At 40.5% G+C, this 27,139-nt stretch overlaps 1 long non-coding RNA gene across 2 annotated transcripts in view; it reads right to left on the minus strand.

Moving 5' to 3' along the window:
• Positions 1–530: 530 nt before the first annotated feature.
• Positions 531–27,139, minus strand: part of LOC107771819 (uncharacterized) — a 34,589-nt gene continuing 7,980 nt past the window's right edge. The window contains exons 2-3 of one of the 2 annotated variants that reach the window (XR_001644886.2): positions 19,535–19,598; positions 531–1,295 (exon numbers count right to left, since the gene is read on the minus strand). This is a non-coding gene — a long non-coding RNA (uncharacterized LOC107771819). Of the gene's footprint in view, positions 2,085–19,534; positions 19,599–27,139 lie in introns of both variants that reach the window. The other variant, XR_012706148.1, reaches the window with a different exon arrangement.

Consider the following 27,139-nt stretch of genomic DNA (forward strand, 5'->3'; position numbering starts at 1 on the left):
CAAGCTCTCAAACATACTCATAATGTGAGCCAAAGTCTCCTAAAGTCTAGGTGTAGCAGTGGGTCCATTTGGTGCCTGAGCTGCTCCCACTTGCTCAACGTGATCAGGCACCTACTCCTCAGCTGGAGCTACTGGTGGCTCCACAACGGCCTCTACCCTGTCCCCGGCCTCCCACGGCTTTGACAGGGGGCACTATTGCCTTATCAGTTGCTCTCGTAGAATGTGTTCTCACTATCTGTGAGAGAATAGAAGGTAAAGGTTCAAACTTTAGGATAAACAAATCCGCACAATAAAGAATGAAACAAAGTCAAGCTTCCTAATAATCTGGTAGCTTATCGAAGATAAGTAAAGACGTCTCTTTACCGATCCGAAAGACTTCACTAGACTTGCTCATGACTTGTAGAACCTATGAACCTAGGGCTCTCATACCAACTTATCAAGACCCAAAATCCCACCAAAGGTCATGATGGCACCTAACCTCCAAGACTAGGTCAACCAATCACACAATAATATAAAATAGCAAAAAAAGATATTAAAAGACTGAATTAACATAAATAGTAGTATAAAGCTCCAACAATAGCTAATACAGTAATACATAAACCAAACTCCCAAAATCAGGTAGTACAGAGTCATGAGCTCTAAAACCAAATACATAATATGTCTCAATAGTACTAAACAATTTGAATGAAAAATAATATCATAAGATAAAGGAAGGAGATTCCAAGGGTCTGTGACGTCCATGCAACAATACCGTGAATCCTCTCGATCAATCAAAATCTCACTCTCAACATCCACTGCTGCCAACTCCCGGATCTGCACAAAACATACAGCAGCGTAGTATGTGTACAGGACAACATGTACTTAGTAAGTATCAAGACTAACCTCGATAAAGTAATGACAAGGTTCAAGTCATGTGATACTCACTAATCAAAGAACATGTGGAATATACAAAATAACTTGCAACGAGAATATAATTGAATGTAGTATCATCAACTCAATAAAACAAGAGTTATCAACTCAACACAGCTAAATCAATCTTGACAATAGAATTATCATTCAATAACAGAGGCATAGAGTAGCATGTTAAAATCTAACATAAAAGTATATAAAATTGCATAACAAAGCATAAAGGATTCCCTTGCATGGCCAAGCTTCCACCCTTACACTCCAGTCATTATCAACTGCCTCCACAACAGAATCAATCAACATCAGTCAAGGTACCACAATCCGCATGAACGCCATCAAGAGAGAAACATGAGAAGGAGACCCTAGGGGGATGGATCCATATACACATGCTGCACGGCAAAGACCTCATGACATAACAATAACAATATCATCTTAACCGCAGAACAAAGACCTCATGCCATAAAATAACACTATCTTCAATCCGTACGGCAAATACCTCTTGCCATAACAACAACAACATCATCATAATCACATGGCAAAAACATCATGCCACAACATCAGCACACCATAATATCCATACAGAAGAGACCTCGTGCCAACACCAAACCAATCCGCTCAACATGTCCATATGTGCCAAAAATCATATCAATCCAGGGTAAAAATTTATCATCAAAGAGATATATGCTCACAATTCATCAATAAGGTGCACAAGGACATGAAAATAATTAAGTGTGGATGTGTGCTCAAGATGTGAAACATGACTATGGCTAAATCAATATAGCAATTATTCCACAAATGCCCATCTTGGATAATTAGGAGATAATAATCCTAGATATGATCTCTAGTATGAATGGATAAGCTCATGTAGTCATAAATAGGATTACACATGTAATATAGAGATCACACAATCAAATTAAGGCATGGTAGAAGCCTAGAGTCAAATTAACGTATAGTAGAAGCCTAGAGTCAAACTAACGCATAGTAGAAACCTAGAATCCGCATATACACTTGTTGCCTCGCATATACGTTGCTTTACCCACATTACAATTAGACAAATAAAGTCTCATCCTAAGGGTTATTTACTCACACAAGATTAGGCAATATACTTACGTCAAACGGGCCAGATCAATACTCCAAAAATGCCATCCCCTTAGAAACCACCTCCAACCGGCTGTCATCTAGCAAACAACAACTCAATAACATCCGACAAATCCATAGGAATCAATACCAAACAATAAAGCTTCAATCTTTAATCAATGTAAGGCCCCATAAAATTTAACCTAAAACCCGGGGTTTTATGGTTAGAAATATCCGCGGCAAACTTGCTCGCCACAGTACGGACTTTTTGGGTTAAACAACGCGTTGGGGAGTTGAAGAAAATAATTTGCAAAACAGGGCATTTTTGCGGTCCATTATACAACTGTAGAACTGATCTGCGGACCGCAGATCTGCCGCAGAGTGAAGCAGAGAAATGGGCAACCTTTGGAGTTTGTTTTGCAATCAACTATGAGACCGCATAGTCGTTTCGTAGGCCGCACATCCGTCACAGAACTAGCATGAAGATTTCTTGGGGGAGATTCTACGGTCCATTCTGTGGCCGCATAATTGGTACGCAGACCGCAGATCTGGCCATAGACTGGACCAAACCAGACCAGTTTTTTGGGACAATTTCTGCGGTCCATTTTGCGGGCTGCAGACCTGATCTGCGATGCACTCTACGACCGTAGAGTTGAGTTCGGAGGGTCCATTTTTCTATTTTTATTACTCGACCCCATTTCGTTTTATATAGCCATAGGGGTCATATTTGAGGGATTATCTGATATTTTAGAGAGGGAAGAGAGCTATTCTTGAGAGAGAAAGGGGAGGATTCAAGGACTTCATTACTGAACTCTAATCAAGCCTTGGAATTTTATCAAGAGGAACTTGCTAGGGTTTCTAAAAGGTAAGAATTTCTTCCCCCAATTCTCCAATTTTATCAGATTTGGGTTGGTTATGGGTGATGAGAGTAGACTTAACACATGCATGAGCTCATAGGGATTGTGGGGAAGTTGTTGGACAATCTTGGGTGGTTTTGTTGTTGAATTGGTTGAGGAAAGGTTGGGTTGTCATTGTGGTAGCTCTTGCCATACGAATTCCTCTAATCGCGCTTGTAATTATCCCCTATTCTATAGATTGGCATTGTTATGAGTGTCGGGACGTTATCGTTACACAACGAAAATCTCTTTCGAGGTATGAAGGCTAAACTCTTCTTCTAGTATCGAAATTCCCGTATTCTTAGATGGCTCCATCGTGTGTGGTTCGAACTTGAAACACCATTGAAGTGAGATATTCAAGCTAGTAAATTGATTCTCAAATTTCATAACGTGTCAGAACCCTCATGTGTTAATGATTCTCTATTATGACTTAAATATGTTATACCCCTTTTCGGAAAGAAAGTTTTGTACAAAATCAATGTGATCAAATTCTTACGTCTCATATGATGAAATCTTATGAACTTCTACTTGTTAAGGCCAAAGGTTCCAAAGGGTTTGATTTGAAAAGAAATCTTTTGTACAAACTATTATCGTTTTAAGAATCCAAATTGTGGTATTGTGATTACACCTCCACCTGCATACATTGGGGTGAGGCGACAAGGCCACTTTGTGTAGAGATTGTGGCATTGTAATTACAGATCCACCCACATACATTAGGGTGAGGCGGAAGGGCCGCTTTGTGTAGAAATTGTGGCATTGTGATTACACCTCCACCCGCACACATTGGGGTGAGGCGATAGGGTCGCTTTGTGTAGAGATTGTGGCACTGTGATTACACCTCCACCCACATACATTGGGGTGAGGAAGCAGGGCCGCTTTGTGTAGAGATTGTGGCATTGTGATTATACCTCCACCCGCACACATTGGGGTGAGGCGGCAGGGCCGCTTTGTGTAGAGATTGTGGCATTGTGATTACACCACCCGCACACATTGGGGTGAGGCGGCAGGGCCGCTTTGTGTAGAGATTGTGGCATTGTGATTACACCACCCGCACACATTGGGGTGAGGCGGCAGGGCCGCTTTGTGCAGAGATTGTGGTATTATGGTAGAGGTTGTTATAGAGGATCCCCAACTTGAAATTCATAAATGTTATTGAAAGCTTTAACTGAATTTGCTGTGGTTTTAATGGCTATTTAAACTCTTTTATTGCTTCCATGATTCATCACATTCATGTTTTACTTCTAATCCTTGAAAGGGGTGTTTGATTTTCATACTAGTACTATTCGTCATGTACTAACGTCCCTTTTTGCTGGGAGCGCTACATCTTTAATGGATGCAGGTGGTTCCATAGCAGGCGGCTTTGATCAGTGATAGCAGTGCACCCTCCTCCCAACTGACTTGGTGAGCCCCACTTCATCTCGGGGTCGTATATCTTTTGTTCCTCGTGTATTATGTTTTGAGGTATAATCGGGGCCTTGTTGTTGGCACTACCATTCAGGACTCGGACCGCAAGTACGACTTGGTCTTGTAGACCGAGTTGCTCCACGACTCTTGATTGAATGATGTTGACCAAGCTAACTGGATCAATTAACACACGTTTAAACCGAATTTTATTCACAAGTATCATAGTACTCTTTTGTATCTATTAGAGGCTCTGTAGACATAGTGTGGGTTGTATGTTGGTGTCGGAAAAGTCAAAGTAGTAATGTTGTATTTGTATCGTATGTTTCCACTTCTAAACTATGAATGTGTAATGTAATATTTTGGGAGATCTTGAATGAAGTTCTAACGGTAATGAAATTTGGACTGTTCATGTAACCTCCTTGTTGCCTAAGAAATGAAATATATCTTCTCTTTATTCATGGGTGAGTTTGGGTAGGAGGCATTGTACAAGCTTGCTTGGCCGGGTTATCTCGATTGAGTGCCGGTCGCGCTCCCCGAGGTCGGGGCGTGACAATCAAATCCCCAAGAGTCAATAAAAGCCAACTCGGGCCCATATAGTCAAAACCCAAGTCAAGAGGTAGATCCCGACTACCCATAACCCCACGAGTATAAATATGTCATTAGATTCAAAAATGAAATCCAAATCATAGCTCAAAACCCCAAATTTTACTCTCTTAAGTTGTTGGAAAAACTCCCAAAATTTCCTCAAAATTTCATGTTTTGGGTGTTAAAAATCAATGTAGATTCTTGAAACAATACCAAAAATGAGTTGAAATCATTTACCCCAAAGTCTTGTGTGAAAATATCCAAGCCAAAATCACCTTTCCCAAGTCTAGGATTAAACAATATGAAAGAATGGCTAAAATCCTGAAATTCATCACTTAAATGCACTTCCCATGGGTATTCTTCGCGAACGTTGCATGTACCACGCGTTTGCGAAGCACAACGGCTTATGGCCCCAAAAATACCCTTCGCATTCACGTAAAGTCTCTCGCTAACGCGATGCACAAATCATGCCTCCCTACGCGAACGCGGCCAAGCCTTCGCATTTGCGAAGGCCAAATTTCTAGCTCCCAGTCCCCTTCGCGAACACAATAGCCCAGTCGCGAACATGAAGAACAAAACCTTCCCAACACCATATCCTTCATCGCGAATGCGAGGCTCCACCCACGAATGTGATGAACACCAGACACCAACAGAATCAACCAACTCCAAACTTGTTCTGGGTGGTCCGAAACTTAGCCGAGCCACCCAGGACCCCGGCCAATCACACCAACAAGTCCATAAACACTACCTGAACTTATCCAAAGCCTCCAAACACATACAATAACATCACGACAAGAAATAAGGATCAAACCACAAGTTGAAGTTCTCTTACGTTCAAGAACTTCCAACTTCAAGCCAAGCGTCCGATTCAAGATTAACCACTCCGAATTACAACAAAACTTTGCACACAAGTCCCAAATGAAAAAACAAACCTATCTTAACTTCGGGAACAAGAATCCGAACCCGATATCATCCAAAATCAACTCCCATTCAGAATTAGGAACTCTCCAGACATTCAAAGTGCCTACTTTAGGAAAATAGAGCCAAAACATCCTATGAACTTCCAAATCAAAATCCGAACATATGACTAAGTCCAAAATCTCCATGCGAACTTGTAGGAACCATCAAATCACCAATTTGAGGTCATCTATAAAAAAAGTCAAATATTGGTCAACTCTTACAACTTAAGCTTCCACCAATAGAACTAATTGTTTTGATTTACTATCAAACCTCCCCGTAACCAAACCAACCATCCCTAAAAGTCACAAAACAACAATCAAGCATACGGGAAGCATCAAATAGGGAGAACGGCTTAAATACAAAAAATGACCAGCCGAGCCGTTACCGTGGTGATTAAAATCTCTCCAAAATATTGCCTCGAGCTGAGCTCCAAAATACCAAATAATGAAAACATAGTCAAAATTGACTTAAAACCCTTCTACCCGGCCTCTCGCACGGTCTATGCGATATCGCATGAAAACATGCGACTTAAAACCCTTGACTTGAAAACATGGTCTATGCGATATCGCTTCTGCGACAAAAGTTTCGCATCTGCGAGCTTCACTTAAAAAACCAACCACTTGCACCTGAACATAACATCTCGTATCTATGTCTACGTAGGTGGGATAAAACCCTGCAGGCGTGCTCACCGAATGCGCGGCCCTTATGCGCTCCTGCGCCTTTCCATCTGTAGGCCTTCCTTCGCAGGTGCGGTCCACAACCTCACAGGCCGCACCTATGCCCATCATTTCGCATAAGTGGCCTATCTCCCAAGCCTCAACCACTTCTCGTCAGCAACTTCACAACGCTCACCTGAAACTTCGCACCTTTCGACCAAAGTTCCGTAAGTGCGACACACCATCACCGAACCGGCCAACAACACCAAAAATAGTTAAGAATTATTCTGAAACACACTCGTGCCCCTCGGGATCCTATCCAAAATACCGACAAGTTTATAAACACTACTGATAGTAGGCTATAATCTCATTTTTTAGTCGCTTATTGCACTCTAATTTACTGCACTTTAGTCGTGTTTGAGCTTTAATTGATAGTGTTTCGCACTTATTGTGTGTTTTATGCCTTGTAGGAGTGATTCTGAGTTATGTAGATGGTATGGAATGAATTCAAGCTATTTGGAGCTTTGAAGTCTGAGTAAAAGCCGAAGGGATTAAGCCGGGATCGTGTTCGGGGGTCGAGGACCATGTCTGGACGTCAAAAATTGAGATTTGATCCGTACTCTGAGAAATCTCCACTGCCGCAATGCGTGGGGAGGCGCGCTTGTGCAAATTCCTATTTTCTGGCAGAAGTTAGCTCTCTGGATTTCCCCACTAATGCTCTGCATGGCGCATCGCCGCATGTGGCGTGCCTGTGTATTATTTACAGAGTAAATATCCTATTTCGGCTAGGAAAAGGTGATTTCGTCTGGGGCCGACCCTACTTAAAAATGTTATTTTCTAAACTTTTGACACATATTTGACCTAAGGAGGCTAAGGAGGAGTTGGAGGAACACGAGCACAAGGATTTCATCATTCCTTCCTCACTCAAGAGCCGAGCTTGGATTGAATTTATGTTTTACTATACTTTAATTATATTTTTGATGAATTGCTCCATATCTATAGAGTAGTTATCTTAAGGGTTTGATGGATTTGATGTATTGATGATTGTTTGTGGATTATAATTCAAGTTTTTGTGGATAATTGTTGCATCTATATTAATTTATTCATGTAATCGAGAGAGGCATAACTTGTGATATCTTTGCATTATATTGTTGGTTGAGTTTATTAATTCTTCTTAGTAATCGAAAGAGGTTAGTTGAATCATTGATTAAACCTAGTTAGGAGGATAATCGAGAGAGGGTCTTCTAAAGACCAATCCACTATGCATTCTTGCATATCTTCACGTGCTTAAATTTGTTCATCTTGTGAGGTTAAAACTTAACCGAGAGAGGAGTTTTTGCTGAACGTTTGAACTAATAATTGAGTGAATTCGAGAGACTCACTTAAACATTAGAATTGAATTATCTAGAGTTAGATCCCAAACAATTATCTTGCACCTATCCTATCAAAACCCTATCTTCTCCCACTGATAACTTCCTTGCTTATCCTTGTTTTAATTGTCATTTGTCAATAGATTTGGATCTTAGTTAATTTTAGTTAGAAATCATATAAATCTCAATTGTTGATCATCTTAGATAGCAATTAAGCTAGAAACTACGAGAATATTGTTTAAATCCAATCTTTGTGGATACGATATTATACTATACTATATTTGATTAACGAGCATAATTTAAGTGTGTGTTTAGAGCCCGTCAACTACCCACTCTATCCAAAGCCTCCAATTTCATGCGATAATGTCACAACATTGAATCAAAGATCAGAACACAATTCGAACTTCTCTTAAGTTCAAGAACTCTCAAACTTCCAACCAAGCGTCTGATTCAAGCCCAACCAATCAGGATTACACCCAAACTTTGCACACAAGTTAAAAAGGAAAACAATAACCTATTCCAAGTTCCGGAACAATAGACCGAGTCTGATATCCTCAAAGTCAACTCCTGGTCAAACTTTGAACTCTCCAAACCTTGAAATTTTCAACTTTCGACAAATAAAGCCAAAACATCCTAGGAACCTTCAAATCCAAATCCATACATATGCCTAAGTCCAAAAATGCCATACGGACTTATCATAATCATCAATTCACCAATCCGAGGTCGTTTACACAATTACAATCTTGATCAACTCGTACAACTTAAGCCTCCAACAAAGGAGCTAGGTGTTCCAATTCACTCCAAAATCTTCTTGGAGCCTAACCAACCATACCCGCAAGTCCCAACACATCGAATAAGCATACGCGAAACATCAAAGGGGAGAAATGGTGATCAAATACACAAAATAACTGACTGGGTCGTTACTGCATTATCATATATTGGCATGTTGGACTCAAGTAGAAGCATTCATGTAAATGTTGTTTGAAAATTTATGCGAAATTTGATATTTATCATGTATTAACACCCTACATTTAGGTAGAAGTTTTCGAGTTCATGTTACTTCGCATTTATTTCCTAAGTATGCAAATTTGGTGCATTTGTACTTGCGTTGATCTAGTTATTTGAAAAGCATGCTTATTACCTCATTCTGGAATTGTGAACCTTGTTGTTGAAATCCACTATTATTTGGCTATTTCTTTGTCGTTGTATATGCTTATGAGCTGCACAGGTTATTTAAAGTGAGTATCTCCTTACTACACCCCCTCACTACTTCGTTGAGGTTAGTCTTGATACTTACTAAGTACATGGGGTCGGGTGTACTCATGTTGCACTTCTACACCTTGTGTGCACATCTTTGGATCTGAGTTGCTGTGGAGCCGACGGTTACCATTAAAGATGTACCGGCGTTTCTATTGCGAGCTACCATTTTGTTCATGGTAGATTAAGGACTTATATTTCTGTTCATATATATTTCGAACAAATTATGTATTCTTCTGCATATCATTATTCTATTCTTAATTTTACTAGCTTATGACTTGTACTACTAGTCCTTGGGATAGTTATATTAATTTTTGCATTCTTATTTATTATTTATTTGACAATTTCCAATTCTATCTGTGTTATATATTGGTTGGCTTACCTAGGGGGTTGAGTTAGATGCCATCACGACTTGGTGGGTTTTGGGTCGTGACAATCGCGAAGATTAAACCTAGGCTAGAAGTTTGTGAATTGCAATCATAGAGGTTATGGTCATGACAACAAAGGGTTAATTGTTGTCAGGGTATTTTATGTTCAGAATTTCGGTTTTTGCTTATTTTCAGTATTTTTGAGTTTTGGAGAATGGGAGAAGGCAATTTTGAAGAGGGATTTCACCCAAATCTATAGGGTAAGTTCTTTTAACTTGGTTTTGATTATATATCATGAATACTCGTGGATTATTACACCTAAATCAATGATTTAAAGAGTCAAAATTGGATTTTAATTAGACTTGAAGTTTGAGAGAGTGAATTTTGGGGATTTGGACCTTGATTAGAAGTAAGATTTTGAAATAAATCATATATTTAGACTTGGGGAAGAACCAGTCACCGAGATTTGGTCTTGGATGCGGGTACTGACCAAGTGGGTCTGGTTGACTTTTGTTGACTTTTTGGAATTTCTTTAAATATTGAAGCTTTATTAATTGGGATTTCTTCCTTTAGCCCTATTTGACTTCCTTGGGAGATATTTGGCTAGGCTGTGGACAATTAGAGGTCAAGAGAAAAGGATAAGGCAAGATTTGGGGTTGAAGACTTGCCTGGAGAAGGTAAGAATCTTCCTTAACCTCGGCTTTAGAGATGGTTTTCTATAATGGAATTATATGCTACATGATATGTATTTGGGGGTGACGTATATGTGAAGTGACGAGTGTATATGCAGGCACCAAGGTTATAACATGCTTGGGGTAGGTCTTAGGATTCATTATGTCTTATTTTGGTACATGCTCTACTTGTGAGATAATTTAGTTGTTTGTATGACTACTGGAGCTTTCTTATTCATATTAGTGATCATGTCTAGGCTTTTGAAGCTTTATTTGGACATGATTATTAGATTGCATGTTGTAGCCGTAGTCATACTTGTTCATACGCATACATTCCTACATGGTTATATCTTTTCCATGTGCATCATACATGCTTATATCTTATTCATATGCATATACTCCCGCATATGGTTCTATTATATGGACTGAGATTATGATACATGAGTTGTCCGTGCAATTGAGATAATTATAGCACATGAGTTGTCCGTGCAATTGATATTTTTATGGCAAGATAGTTTATGCAATGCGGTTATTATGATATTAATATTGTTATGGAACGATGATTTATGCCGTGCAGTTATTATGATATTGATTTGTTAGCCATGCTGGTACTTGGATATAGATCCATCCCTCCGGAGTCACGTGATCACCCATGTTATATTGGACCCTGTGAGCGTAGTTGACACGCGTATTGTGTTGGAGCACATGGGATGTACTGGATATTGGTTATGGTTGAGTCTTGAGCAAGCGCTGATATTCTAAACTCATGTAGAGACATTCATGCATATCATCGACATATGCACATTCATGTATTTTATATATGCATGGGACTTGTTAATGCATTGTTAGAAACTTAGTGTAATGACCTGGGCCGGTCATTTTTTGTACTTGAGCCCCTTACCCCTATTTGATGCTTCCTGTATGCGTGTTTATTATTTTGTGACTTGCGGGGATGATTGGTTTGGCTTCGGGAAGGTTTGTGAGTGATTTGGAACACCTAGTATCATTTTTAGAAGCTTAAGTTGTAAGAGTTGATTATGGTTTGAATTTTGTATAAACGGCCTTGAATTAGTATTTTGATAGTTCCAATAGGTTCATATGGTATTTATGGACTTAGACATATGTTCAAAATTGGATTTCGAGGCTCCTAGGGTATTTTGGCTCTATTTGCCGAAACTTGGCAATTCGTAGGATTGGAGAGTTCAAAGGTTTGACTGTGGGTCAACTTTGAGGTAATCGAATTTGGACTGCTGTTACAGAAGTTGGGATGGGTTCATTTTGACATTTGGGACTTGTGGGAAAATTTGGATTGTAATCCGGATTGGTTAGGCTTGAATCAGACGCTTGGTTTGAAGTTTGGAATTTGATGAACTTAAGAGAAACTTAGCATATGTTTTGACCGTCGATTCTTGGTTTTGATTTTATTCACTTTGTTTGAGAATTTGGATAAGTTTGTATTAGGTTTTTGAACTTGTTGGTATGATTGGATGGGGTTCCAAGGGGCTCGGGTGTGTTTTCGTGTGGTTTCGGATCATTTCCATGAGTTGAGGCATCAGATTTTTGCTGGCGTCTGATGTTCATTGTGTTCACGGGGGTGGTTCCACATTCGCGATGAAGGATTTGGGAGCTGGGGGTTTTTTCTCTTCGCGTTCGCGGAGGGGAAACCGTGTTCGCGAAGAAGGAAGCTAAGCTGGGATGTAGACATTCGCGTTCACGAGTTGGCCGCATTCGCAAAGAGGAGGGGCTTTTGGCCTTTGCGTTTGCGGGACCCCTATCGCATTCGTGAAGAAGGTATTCTGGGCAGAGGCAGTGTGTGCTTCGCGAACGCGAGAAGGTGCCGTGTTCGCGAAGGGTATGCTTGGGTAGACCACTTTATGTTGAAATTTCGGGATTTTAACCACTTTATCATATTTTGAGCCCTAGACTTCAAGAGTGGGAGACTTTGAAGACAAAATTCACTACATCATTGGAGGTAAGAAATTTACACTTGGATTTAACTTTATATCATCATTTTTCATGGATTTCTACACCTAAAAGCTTGGATTTTAATGTGAAATTTTGGGGGGTTTGTCAAAACCTTTGGAAAATGCATAATTACGATTCAAACCCTGATTTGGAGTCAGTTTTGGATGAAACTTGTATATTTGCACTCATATCGGAATGGGAGTTAGGGATTTTTGAGTTTTATCGGGTTCTAGGAAGCGAACCCGGGTTAACTTTTTGGTTGACTCTATTTATTTGATTAAAGATTCAATCTTTATTTTCTAGGTTAGATTTCTATGGCTTTGTTTGATGTTATTGGGTTGTATTTGCCTAGATTCGAGCTGTTTGGAGTTGGATTTTTGAGGATTTTGCATTTTTTGTGATCTTTACGCTACCAGGTAGAGGTAAGTCTCTTGGCTAACTTTTTTAAGAGGGAAATCCCCCTAGGATTTGACTTGATAGCTATGTGTTTAAGATATTGGGGGTGGTGTATAAACATGATGGTGAGCGTATATGTACCTCCCGAGTTTATGTCATGACCGTGGTAGAATTCGAATTTTGTATGCCTTGTTTTGACGATATGCTCATTTGATTCAACACCCAGTTCATCAAATCCATAAAGGCTGTTGGGGCATTAGTCAAGCCAAATAACATCACCAAGAATTCGTAATGACCATATCGAATCCGAAAAGTTGTCTTAGGGACATGCGATGCCCTAATCTTCACCTGATGATAGCCAGACCTCAAATCAATCGTGGAAAACACCATAGCACCCTAAAGCTAGTCAAATAAATCATCAATCCTCAGAAGCGGATACATGTTCTTGATACTGTCCTTGTTCAACTGTCGATAATCTATGCACATCCTCATCGATCTGTCTTTTTTCTTCACAAACAACACCAGTGCAGCCCAAGGCGAGACACTAGGTCTAATGAACCCTTTGTGAAGCAAATATTACAATTGGTCCTTAAATTCATTCAACTCAACTGGAGCCATACGGTATACCCGGCAAGTCTGTAGGAAATACCTCTAGGAACTCTCTCACCATTGGAACTGAATCCATGGAATGAACCTCCGCAGTGGAATTGCGGATATAAGCCAAATACACCAATCACCCCTTCTTGACCATACGTCAAGCCTTCAAATATGAGAATACCCTGCTAGTGGAGTGCCCAAGAGTCCTTTCTCCACTCCAACCTGGGCAACCCCAGCATGGCTAACGTCATAGTCTTGGTTGATAATCCAAGATAGCGTGATATGGGTACAGCCCATCCATACCCAGTATAACCTCAAAATCCACCACATCTAACAACAAAAGTGTAACACCCCAACCTCTGGAGGTGCAACCGGCACACGATGCCCGAAGGCCCGTGGGAACTGTCATCCATGCTTACACTTATTTAACCATAAAACTTGGGCCAACGAGGCCTCAAAGCAGCAATACTAGAAATTTAAAATGTATAGACCTGAATTTGAAAGAAAACATCAACATTTGTACAACTTCACAAAAATTACCAACATGGTCATAAGCAACCATTACATACAACCCAACACTAGTTTGCAAGCCTCTAAGAGTGCTAAAACGTAGTACATGACTTGGTCGGGACAGCGCCCCACCGTACCAAAAATAACTGGAACATACACTGAGGTACCAATTGACTTCTGAATAGCTACTCCGAAGAAGTGGAGTGCAATGACCAACAGCTGGGACGAACACCCTACTGGGGAGGGACGTCAACGGGTTTATCTGCACCTGTGGGCATATTCTCATCACCTTCTCACTCGCCCTTTCTATTCCTTACTCCTGTCTTCCTAAAACCTTGTCGCTTTACCATTCTTTAGCTTGCAACCTACACATATCTATTTATACTACTCGCAACCTTCCTTCAACTTACTTGCATAATAGATTTTCGTGTGTCATTCTGGGACATCAAGAGAGACATCACATCGTCTCTAACCCTTCGTTACTCTCTTAATCAGGCTTTTCGATACCTAGAAACCACAGGTTGGAAGATATGCCACTGACGATGCCGTTATCATTCCTGGATATTGAATCCCCGTGCTTCTAGCCTTCTATCCTAAGTATGGACTATTCACACCCTTCTGCATTTGAGTATTTCGTACGTTGTTCACCTTTACCTTACTTACCTTAAAATCTCGCATCACATCTTCTATCTCTTTCATGACCTTCATTCCACATAGGTATAATTCACATCCACAACTTGAAGCTCAATTATAACACTTGCACCTCAGGTGCATACACAATCCGGTGGGAGCTTCATACTGATTCTTATGAGGCTGGTACTTTACTAACTGGCTCTAACGTAGGGTCGTTATAGAATATGGTTGTTGTACTATCTCTCTTGTACCTCTGATATTAAGAGTGATTCTACAATGTTCTCAATCATGATCTCTATAATTTTCTGGATCCAATAATCAGATTCCCGATTTTCTTAGTTGATGTAGTTTCCTCTTCCTTTTGATCAGCCTTTATGTAGGCTTAAGCTATCTTCCGATCTACGGCTTCTGGTATTACCTATTACTTTAGCCTTCCATGGGCGCTATGGAATATCCATGATACAATCTTTTAACAATTCAATCCTTTGTCTATGACATGGACTCAATTCTTTCTTTTAACTTACACCGGAGTCTTTTACGGTTGTATGATTGTCAACATATATGCTTCTTGGATAATACTCCCAAATCTTAAGTGTGTTCATAACGTAACTAACTCTGGATCATTGATCGAATGATTCTTTCTGTTCCTTCTCAGCTTTCTTTAAATGTAAGCAATTATTTTTCCTGGTCTTCTTGCCCCCTTGTTGTGTGCATACTTAGCTTACCTTAGTGCCAACACATATTGAATTCCATACAACTCATGTGATCTTGAATATCACTTCTGATTTTACTTCCCGTTCATTAGCCACGGTAGGTGCCACTTTCTTATGGAGTGCATGCAATGTTGTGGTAAGACTGTTATTACAAGACCATTTCCTCGTTAGGTCACTGTGCTTAGGCTGAAGCCTTCTTCCTTATTCCCTCATCTAGTCTTTTGTTTTAGTACTTAGGGAGGGCCCTCTGACTCTTGTAAAGCTGCAAGCTTATTGCATCGTATACTTGACGAAATTTTTGATGTTCTTCCTTGCCTATAATTATCCGTAGTTACTTATTTCCACGCCCTTGTGCTTCTAGGGTTGCTCATGAACTGAAGTTTGGACTGTCTTCCCAGTGGCATTCTCTTTTATTTACCTTTAACTACCCCAACTCCTATCTGAATATATCTCAAGGATCACGATGTCATATCTGCGAGACTGAATTCCCATGTTGGGGTTCACTATGTTTATCTTGCACGATCTGTTGATTTGTCTGTAACCTCTTATCTAGCCATAACTAGACTCTTCCTGAATCAACTACTAACTGCTCGTTGGTCCATTTTCATATCTGTATTCCGCGCAATCCCTCTTGGGTTACTCCATTTGTCTTAACTTACGTCTTGCACTGGCTCCTTATTTATCAATAACATCTCGGGTAGGAACCCTTACTTCCTTTCCTTGACATCGTGTTTGCATAATGTTCTGGAATCGTAGAATATCTGCAGGATAAGTACAATCTCATTCCTTTCACATTTATTTTATCGCATTCTTCCTTTACCATTCCATAGTTACTAGAACCACTTAATTCTGACTTAAAGCCACATCACTCCATATTCCATCTGCTTGAACAGATGCTGGAGACTCTGATTTTCGGTATAGACCTTACATAGAATGTCGTACAGATAGTGCTTCCAAATCTTTAGTGCATGAATAATAGCTGCCAATTCTAAGTCATGCACAGGATAATTATTCTCATGAACCTTCAACTATCGAGACGCATAGGCAATCACCCTACCGTCTTGTATCAACATTGTGCCAATCCCAATATGCAACACATCACAATACACAGTGTAAGATTCCCAACCTGTAGGCAACGCAAACATTGTGGTCGTAGTCAATGCAATCTTGAGCTTCTGAAAGCTCACCTCACACTCATCGTACCATCTGAAAGGAGCACCCTTCTGGGTCAATCTAGCCAAAGGTGCAGCAATGGACGAGAAACCCTTTACAAAACGGCAATAATATCCGGCCAAACCAAGGAAACTCCGGAGCTCAGTAGTTGAAGACGGTTTGGGCCAACTCTAAACTGCCTCAATCTTCTTTGAATCTACCTTGATCCCCTCACTAGACACCACGCGATGCAAAAACACCACTGAATGAAGCCAAAACTCACACTTGGAGAATTTTGCGTATAACTTCTTCTCCCTCAAGATCTGGAGCACGATCCTCAAGTGTTTCTCATGATCCTCCCGGCTGCGAGAATACACCAAGATGTTGCCAATGAATATGATGACAAACGAATCAAGATATGGCTGGAACACACTGTTCATCAAGTGCATAAATGTTGTTGGGCCATTGGTCAGCCCAAATAACATCAACAAAAACTCGTAGTGACCATACCGAGTCCTAAAAGTAGTCTTCGGGATATCTGAATCCCGAAACTTCAACTGATGATACCCTGGCTTCAAATCAATCTTCGAGAATACTCTAGCACCCCGAAGTTGATCAAATAAGTCATCAATGCGCGGTATTGAATACCTTTTCTTCACTGTAACCTTGTTCAGCTGCCTATAATCAATACACATCCTCATAGAGCTGTCTTTCTTCTTCAAAAATAGAACTGGATCACCCCAAGGCGAGACATTCGATCGGATGAAACCCTTATCAAGCAACTCTTGAAGTTGTTCCATTAATTCTTTCAAATACACTAGTGCTATACGATATGGTGGAACAAAAATGGGTTGAGTTCCTGGCACCAGGTCAATACCAAAATCGATATCCCTATCGAGCGGCATACCCAGCTGGAAACACATCTGGGAAATCTCTCACTATCGAAACTGACTCAACGGTAGGAGTATCATCACTAACATCCCTCACAAAGGCTACATACGCTTCACACCTCTTCTTAATCATCCGATGTGCCTTTAGGAAGGACACAACCCTGCTAGGAATATAATCCAATGTACCCCTCCACTCCAACTATGGAAATCCTTCCATAGCCAGTGTCACAATCTTGGCATGACAATCCAAAATAGTGTGATAGGGTGACAGCCAATCCATGCCCAAGATCACATTAAAATGTGCCATACTAAGTAGTACTAGATCAGCTCTGGTCTCATAACCACCAATAGTGACTAAACACAACAGATAAACACGATCTACAATAACAGAATCTCCCATAATCGTGGACACATATACATGAGTACTCAAAGAATCACGAGATATATCAAAATACTAAGTAAGATGACACAGATAGTGGAACTTGGATCAAATAAGATTGATACATCCATATGACAGACCGGAACAATACCTGTGATGATAGCTTCAGATGCAACTGCCTTCGTCCTACCAGAAAAAGCATAGAAACAAGCCTGGCCTCTCTCTCTAGGGCGACCTCTACCTACATGACCTCCACCCCTAGCTGGCGGCACAGGTAGAGCGGCAACTGGAGCAGTAACCATGACCTATGAACCCTGTAGAATCCGTAGAGCCTGTGTAGTCTATGGAGGTGCACTCCTCTTAAGTCTGGGGTAGTCCCTCACCATATGTCTGGTATCACCACACTTGAAACAAGCTCTCGGTGGGTGCGGCTACTGAAACTAACTCTAGCCTGGTCGGCTAGACTGACCGCTGAACGCACTCCGTGCATGAGGTGCACTGAAAAGTGGTTGTGCATAATGGGCGACTTGAGACCTCGGAATAGCCAGAGCACTATGGGTAGCTAAAAGTGTTGAATGAACTAGGTAGCTCACATACCCTCTGCCATGACGAGTTGAAACTACAGCGTGGGCACTACTAAATCATCCAAAACCTCGAGGCCTCTTGGCCTCCCTGTCCTCTCTCTCTCTCTCGGCCCCGCATACCATTCATCCTCAAAGCGATCTCTACAACCTGCTTAAATAGAGTATCTGTCTCCAACTCTCGATCCATGCTGAATCTAAGACCATAACTGAGCCCCTAGATGAATCTACGAACTCGCTCTCCGACTTTAGAAACCAAGACAGGTGCATGTCGGGACAACTCACTGAATCTGATGGCATACTCTGACACTGACATAGTCCCCTTACACAGCTGCTTAAACTCTATGCGCCACGCATCCCGAAGGGTCTGGGAACAAACTCCCTCAAAAACATCTCTGAAAACTGAGCCCAAGTGATTAGGGTTGCATCAGCTGGCTTACCTTCTCGTAAGCCTTCCATCACTGATACGCTGCTCCTAACAGCTGAAATGTAGTAAAGGAAACTCCGCTCACCTCCACAATACCCATGGTGCAGAGAATATGGTGGCACTTGTCCAGAAAACCCTGTGCAACCTCAGTAACTACGCTACTGAAAGTAGGAGGATCATACTTCTTAAACCTCTCAAGTCTCCTCTGCTCCTTCTCAGATGCCTCTAGCCTGACCTCAGGCTGAATCGGAATAACGGGTTGTGCTGGCATGACACCCGAAACCTGATCAATATGGACCCGCTGCTCTGGAGTACGGGCGCAGGAGTCTGAGCTCCTCCCCCATCCTAAGATGTAGCTGGGTGCAACAGAGATCAATCCTACCTGAGCTAAAGTGCTCAACATACTTAAAACGTGTGCTAGGGTCTCCTGGAGTCTAGGGGTGACAATAGGCTCCTCAGGTGCCTGTCCCCCAACCAGAGCTACTGCTGGCTCATAAAATACTACTCTTGCAGGTTCTCTGGCTGCAATACATGCTCCTCCTCGACCTCTACCCCGGCCCCAGCCTCTCGCGGCTCTAGCAGGAGACGCGGGTGTCTGGTCATCTTATCAAGCAGTGTGTGTCCTCATCGTCTATGATAAAATAAAAAGACAAAGACTCAAATTTCGAAATCAACAAATCTACATGATAAGGAATCAAGGAAGTGGAAATTTCCTAATAGTTTTGTAGCCTCTCGAAGATAAGTACAGACGTCTCTGTACTGATCCGCAAGACTCTACTAAACTTGCTTAGGAGTAGTAGGACCTATGAACCTAGAGCTCTGATACCAACTTATCACAACCCCAAAATCTCACCTTATGATGTCATGATGGCACCTAGTCTCTAAGACTAGGTAAGCCTAACATACATTGAGAATTTAGAAGAGATTGATTTAGATATCAAATTAAACTGGTAACCTATCATAATAAAACCCAAAGGGTACAACAGTCACAATGTTTCCAAAATCGGTGAAACTCAGTCATAAGCTCTAAAGAGAATGTACTAGTAATCTCTAAATACCACTTTGTTTGAAATGTAGATACACAGTCGTAAGGCAAAAGAAGAAGGTGACTCTGAGGCCTACGAGTGTCAAGAAGGTATACCTTGAAGTCTCCAAAGTAACTGGGTCCACTCACTGGCGTCCGACAATAGCAGATGTACCTGGATCTGCACAAAAATGTACAAAAGCGTAGCATGAGTACACTACAATGGTACCACTAAGTATCACGTCTAACCTCGATAGAGTAGTGACGAGGCCAGGTCGAGACATCTACTAGACATAGAAACATGTGTTAGATATTGATATAATCTAACAACGGAAAATAAAGGCAATGGAAGGACAATAAAGCAATTTATCAATACAAGGCTAACAATGAAATTAAAGCAACAAATGACAATAAGAGAGTACATGTGATAAAGACAACAAGTAACCAATTACAATCAAAAAATACAAATGGAAGGAAATAAGGAAACAAGAACAACAACCATTCAAATCATCAAGCCTTTCCAATATAGAATGTACAACAAGAATCATACTAAGTTACCTCACAAGTCACGATCACAATCTTCCTTATATCGCCGCGTGAGCCTTGCATTTATATTTTTGAAAAATATTTTTCCCAAAATAGCTACACACGCTTTAGCCCCCTTATCTCACCACGTGGATTCAAGTAATCCCCTTACTAGAAACACGCGTATAAACCCCACGTTATCTCGCCGCATGCACATCAAACCATATCCTTATATCGCCACATGCACATCAATATCACAACACAATAATCAACTCGCACCATACGTGCCCATATGCCATAACATTGCCAAAATCAACAATACCAATGTTACCACAACATATGGTCCAAGGCTCAACCACAATGTGTACAAGAATCTCAATAACAACAAAAGTGATGAGAAACAACTCAACAAGGAAATATATCTCAACAATTAACAACTTCAATCACAATGTGTTAATAGCTTTCACAACTACAACTTCAATAACTCAACAATGAAGGTATTCTCATGAAATGGAAACTTTCAATTAAAATACATGACATAAGCTTAACAATGAAAGAGATAGCATGAAATAGCGACTAAGTGTAAATGCATGACAATAACTCAACAATGGAAGGAATGGAATGTAACAACTACTACAAGCAAATGCACATACGAGTAACTTGACGATGGAAACTAGAACATGTAATGACAATTTCAACTAAAGCATGTGAGAGTAAAAGTAACAACGAAAGATAGAACGAATAATAATAACTTCAATTAAGTGTTTATAAGTAACCTAAGAGTCTAAACTGGTCAAATACCACATATAAGCCTGTGTACACACTCGTCATCTCATGTACACGTCTTCCACACAATTCAAATAGTACAAAAAAAAACCAAATCCTAAGGGTAGTTTTCCCCACACAAAGTTAGGCAAGATGCTTATCTCAACTAGGCCAGATCAATACTCAAAAATTGCTTTTCCTTAAAATTTTCCTATGCACAGCTCAAATCTAACCAAAAACGACTTAATATCATGAAACAATGCAAGAGAAATCAATTTCGATTAATAAGGCTAAGATCTTTACACAATTTCCCAAAATTCAACCCCAGGTTCGCTAATCAAAACCCGGGTCTAAGGGTAGATCCTGAATACCCATAACCCCACGAGTTCATATATGTGTTTTGTATTCAAACCAAGTCCAATTCGATTCTCAAATCCCAAATTTTCATTTTTTTCAAAATATAGACAAAATTTTTTAAAATTTCTCTTTGATTCTCATAACTTTGATGTTAAATCTCATATATAATCATGTAATATAGTTGGAAATTGATCAAAATCACTTAGCCAATGATTGTAGGTGAAAATCCCCTCTCCAAATCGCCTCCTATCGAGTTTAGGGTTCTAAAATAAGAGAAATGAGACGAAATCCCGTTTTCTCAGCCCTTTTGTTAAGGCGAAGATGTCGCATTTGCCACACTGGGTTCGCAATTGCGGTGCTTGTCAGGCTAATGGGAAGTCGCAATTGCGACACTGGCTTCGCATTTTCGAAGCCTTCTCCCATGGCAAAGGCGACAAAATAGTCGCAATTGTGAACCTACCCAGCCCAGGCACTTCTTCGCAATTGCGATCTAGGTATCACAAATACGACACCTGAGGCCCCCCTGCTATGATCTCTATTGTGATGTTGGTGCTCGCAATTGCGACACCTGAGGCACCAGCACACCAGCAACCTGGAATTGAGTCCAAACCATTACGAAACACGTCTGAAACTCACCTGAGCCCTCAGAGCTCCAAACCAAATATCCACACAAGTCGAAAAATATCATATGAACTCGCTCGCGCGATCAAAATACCAAAATAAAAACTAGAACCACGAATCGAACATCAAAATGCATGAAATTCAAAAGAAAACTCAAGAACCTCTAGAATTACAACCAAGCGTCTGAATCCTATCAAACCAACTTCAAATGACAACAAATTTTGCAAATAAGTTCCAACTAGAAAAATGGGCCTATTCCAAGTCCCAAAACCAAATTTCGAACCCGATAGCCGCAAATTCAACCTACAGTCAAACTTAGGGAAACTTCTAAGCCCCAAATTGCCAACTTTCGGTAAAATAAGTCAAATCAACCTAGGGACCTCTGAATTTAAACACCGTTCTGGGGTCGTTTTTATAAAAGCTAAACTTCGGTCAACATTTCCAACTTAAGCTTCTAAACCAAGAACCAAAGGGTCCAAATCAATCCAAAACCTTCCCGGAACAAAACTAACCAACCCCGCAAGTCATAAAACCACAAATACACATGTGTGAAGTATCAAAAGGGGAAATGGGGCTCAAATACACAAAATGACCGGTAGGGTAATTACAAGCGAGCAACCTGATCCCAATTTTATTTCAATATATGTTGCGGTGAGCAACCCTATCCCAATATCATTTCAATAACATTAACAACTCAATACAACAAATTCCAAAATCCTAACATAAAAAGGAATTGGGGTGTTTAAATCACCAAGGACCTACGAGTACAAACAGAGAACAACCAACAACTCAAATTCACAAAGTACCCTCATATCGTAAGCCAACACGAACCTCGCCAAGTCATTAACGCAAGAATATCCACGGGCTCACATAATCGGGTATAACATAATCAAGTGCAACAAGTAAGGTAAAGGAAAGTAAAGGCACGAAACAGTATTGACGTTCATTTAATACAGGTGAGAGAATATAGCAGGTAAAGCGGTTAATAATCAAGGAATGAATAAATAGAAACATGTAACAAATAAATGGCAGTTAACAAGTAAAGGCAACAATAACAAGTAATGACATATAGCAATCAAAGCATGCAACTAGATATAACATGGAATAAATGATGACATAATGATAAATAGCCCAACCGCATTATTGAACCCATGACAGCGCATATACACTTGTCACCTTGCATATACGTCGTCACCACACAGAATTCACGTAGCAGGTAGACCATAAAAGTCATATTTCCCTAAAGTCAAAGTTAACCAATTGGGATAACTAGTCCAGGAAAGAATGGGGTTCAAAATGCGGCTAAGGCAATGTCTCCTAATCCTACTCCTACAGGGATTGAGGAGGCTGCTAGAAAGGAGTCTACTATAGATTGGGTGCATAGGCAATTTGGTACGAGCAAGGAAGAACTTAGGGAGCCCAATGTCACAGTTGACCACTCTTGTCATGCGATTCCTTCTCAAACTTATAAGGATCCTGGGCAGAAGGATACAAATATTGAAGTTAATTCTGGGAAATCTTTGTGGAGTGATGAAGTTGATAATATAGAGGCACAAATACACACAAAAATTACTACAGGAGGCAAAGAAAATAAGGACAACTGGAAAAAATAACAAACACAAGTAACACTAGTGCTACAGTAAACCCTAGGGTTCTACAAACTAGGGTTAATGGTAGCTTGAGCTCAAACAAGCAGCAACCAATTCCACCAGCTAGAGTTGATAAAGGTTCATCTAAAGAAGCTAGAACTACTGGAAATTCAGTTGTGGAAGCTTCGGCTAAGAGGAAGGCCAATGCAACAGTAAACCCTAGTGATGTTGTTGAGGTTTTGGCTATTGTTAAAGATGATCCGATGGAAGTTTCAGGTGGTGTGTAGGTTGGGGAAATTCATACTAAGGTGCTACATGATTCAGTGAGGTCAGAACATGAGACAGCCGATGGGAATCCATCTAATCTTAATGGAACAGTAATTCCAATACTTCCAGCTATAGTAAACCCTAACCTTGGTTCTGTATATGAACTTCAATTTAGAGTGATGCAGGAGAATTTGGGGGTCATGGAGAAGAACTCTGAAATGTTAAAGGAGGCAACAATGAGGGCACATGATGAAATTGAGAAAGTTATAGTCCCTAGGAACTCATGTGTAATTGAGACACTACCTATGGCATGTGCTTCAGGCACTGGATCTCCAATGCAAATTCAGATCAATGTGCCATTGAAATCTCCCAATCAGGTGTTAAATGATATTATCACACACAATGTTCTGTATGTGGACATTCACAATGCACTAGTAAAGCAACAACAATTAGAAGATGAAGGTGATGATGAGTCAACTACTGGGAACTTTAACGTTGTAGTTAGGGGAGAAGATTTTTTACCTAGAGTTTCTGCTAGAAGGGGAAAGAAAGGGAAGGAGCAAACACAAAATAAGGAACCACTACCACCTACAAGAATCTTGCCCAAGAGGGCAGCCTCAATGAATAAATGATGATCAAAACATTAATATGGAATATACGATCTGTTAAGACTCAACAGGCTTTTCAGAGAGTCGTCAACATGCAAAGGGAACATGCTTTTTTCATTGTAGCTCTTATGGAACCTTTTCAAAAGCCCAGGTATATTCAGAACTACAGGAGGAGGCTAGGTATGGAAGCTACAATATCAAATGTCAATGGAAAAATATGGTTATTCTTTGATATTGTGGTGGAATGGGATTTGTTGATAGATACTGAGCAGCATCTGACTATCAAGGTGTACCATCAGGATATTGGTAAGCACATTATGATGAGTTTTGTATATGCAAAATGCTCATCACTGGAAAGATTAGAATTGTGGGACAATCTGTATTATCTTGCTAGTGACATGGAGCTTCGTTGGGTGGTTGGAGAAGATTTTAATATGGTTCTTAGTGAAGAGGAGAAGATAGAAGGACTACCAGTCTACCCCCCAGAATATAAAGATTTTGCTTTTTGTGTTAACTCATGTGGATTGTTTGATCTTGGATATAAAGGTTGCCTCTTCACTTGGTGGAATGGGAGGCCAAATGCTGAATGTATTTTCAAACGATTGGACAGAATTTTTGTTAATTTGCCTTTCTAGTCTTTGTTCCCTAATATAGAAGTGGAGCATATCATTAGAACAAGCTCAGATCATGCTCTACTTCTGATGAGTTGGGGAGATCAGGCTTTGCAATTTGTCAAACCATTCAAGTTTTTGAATTTTTGGACTAAACATGAAACTTTTAAGGAGGTAGTTAGGCTGAATTGGATGGCTGACTTCATTGGAGATCTTTTCCTTATATTCAAGTAGAAGCAACAGAGGGTTAAAATTGCACTTTCTAAATGGAGCAAGGTAACTTATGAGATATCTTCAAGCAATTGGCTATCAGGAAAAATGTGGTTAGAGTGAAGGAAATGATGATTAAGGAAGAGCCAACTATGGAGAATAGAATAGTACTTCAAAAGGCTCAAGCTGAGCTAAAGAAGTATTTGAGCATTGAAGAGAAGTATTGGAAACAAAAAAGCACGTATGTCATGGTTTGCAGAAGGGGACAGAAATACTAGATTTTTTCATAACCATGTCAATGGTAAAAGGTAGAGGCTACAATTGAAGAGAATTCAAAATAGTGATGGTGTATGGATTGATTCACAAGATCTTATGGCTGAGATTGCAGTTGAATTTTTCCAGAAGCAGTTCACACAAGAATTTGATCCTACAAGCTTTGAACTTCTAAACAATGTTCCTACCATGGTGTCTATTGAGCAGAACTTAGAGCTTTGTAGAACTCCTACAAGAGAAGAGGTAAAGGGAGTTGTTTTTGCACTGAGTGGTGAGAGTGCAAGTGGTCATGATGGCTTCACTGGCATTTTCTTTCAAGAATGTTGGGACATAGTAGGGGAAGATATACACAACATGCTGAAACTATTCTATGGAGGAAGATCTTTGCCAAAATCTATAACACACACGAACCTTGTGTTGCTGCCAAAAAACCCCATGGTCCAGACATTCTCTTATCTCAGACCAATAATTTTGAGCAACTTTATAAACAAGGTGATTTCTAGAGTGGTTCATGATAGGTTGGAAAAGATTCTACCTTCTTTGATATCATCAAATCAATCAGGATTTGTTAAGGAGAGACGTATCTTTGAGAACATCTTGTTAACACAAGAGATTGTCACTGACATAAGATTAAGGGGTAAACCTGCCAATGTAGTTATCAAACTTGATACGGCAAAGGCATATGATAGGGTGTTTTGGAAGTATATAATACATATGTTGAGGAGAATGGGATTTGCTTAATGTTTCATCAACATGGTGTGGAATCTTATTGCTAATAACTGGTACTCAGTGTTGATCAATGGCTAAGCTTTAGGTTTCTTTCACTCAACAAGAGGAGTTAAACAAGGGGGTCCTTTATCACCGGCCTTATTCATACTATAATGATCCGACCGGTCATTTTTGAGCTCTAGCGCGTCGTTTAGTGGTTTGAGGCCTTGGGTAGTTTCACTTCAGGTATTATGACTTACACGTATGGTCGAAATTGAATTTTGGGAAGTTCGGAGTTAGTTTGGGAAGAAAATTTTAATTTCGGAAGCTTTAAGTTGGAAGAATTGACTAAGGTTTGATTTTTGAGTAAACGACCTCGAAATCAGAATTGGAAGGTTCCAACAGGTTCGTATGATGATTTTGGACTTGGGCGTATGTCCGGATCAGGTTTCGGATGACCCGGGAACGTTTCGGCGCCTATTGTGGAATGTTGGCGTTTTGGAAGAATTTCATAAATTTGGGTTGAAGTGCATTTCAATGTTATTGATGTCCGTTTGGGATTCCGAGTCTGGGAATAGCTCCGTATGGTGATTTTAGTATTGAGAGCGCGTCCGGATGTGGATTTGGAGGTTCGTAGGTCATTTCCGGGTCATTTGGTGAAAGTTAAAAATTTGAAGGTTTTTGAGAAGCTTGACCGAGAGTGGACTTTTTTATATCGGGGTCGGATTCCAATTTTCGGAAGTTGGAGAAGGTTCGTAGTGTCGAATGTGACTTGTGTGCAAAATTTGAGGTCAATCGTACGTAATTTGATAGGTTTCGGCATCGAATGTAGAACTTTGATGTTCTAAAGTTCATTAAGCTTGAATTGGGATGCGATTCATGGTTTTGGCATTGTTTGATGTGATTTGAGGCCTCGAGCAAGTTCGTGTCATATTTTGCGACGTGTTGGTAAATTTGGTTGAGGTCCCGAGGGCCTCGGGTGTTTTTCGGATGTTTAACGGATCAACTTTTGGACTAAAGGAATGATGAGGCAGCTGGTATCTGGTGTAACCGCACCTGCGAGGTTTTGGCCGCAGGTGCGGAGCCGCAGAAGCGGCCAAGAGGCAGCGCAGAAGCGGAATTGGCTGGGGAAGGCTGGGACCGCACCTGAGCACGAAGAGCCGCAGAAGCGTGGGCGCAGATACGCAT

The sequence above is a fragment of the Nicotiana tabacum genome, chromosome 23 (genome assembly GCF_000715075.1).
Source record: "Nicotiana tabacum cultivar K326 chromosome 23, ASM71507v2, whole genome shotgun sequence".
Classification (NCBI taxonomy): domain Eukaryota; kingdom Viridiplantae; phylum Streptophyta; class Magnoliopsida; order Solanales; family Solanaceae; genus Nicotiana; species Nicotiana tabacum.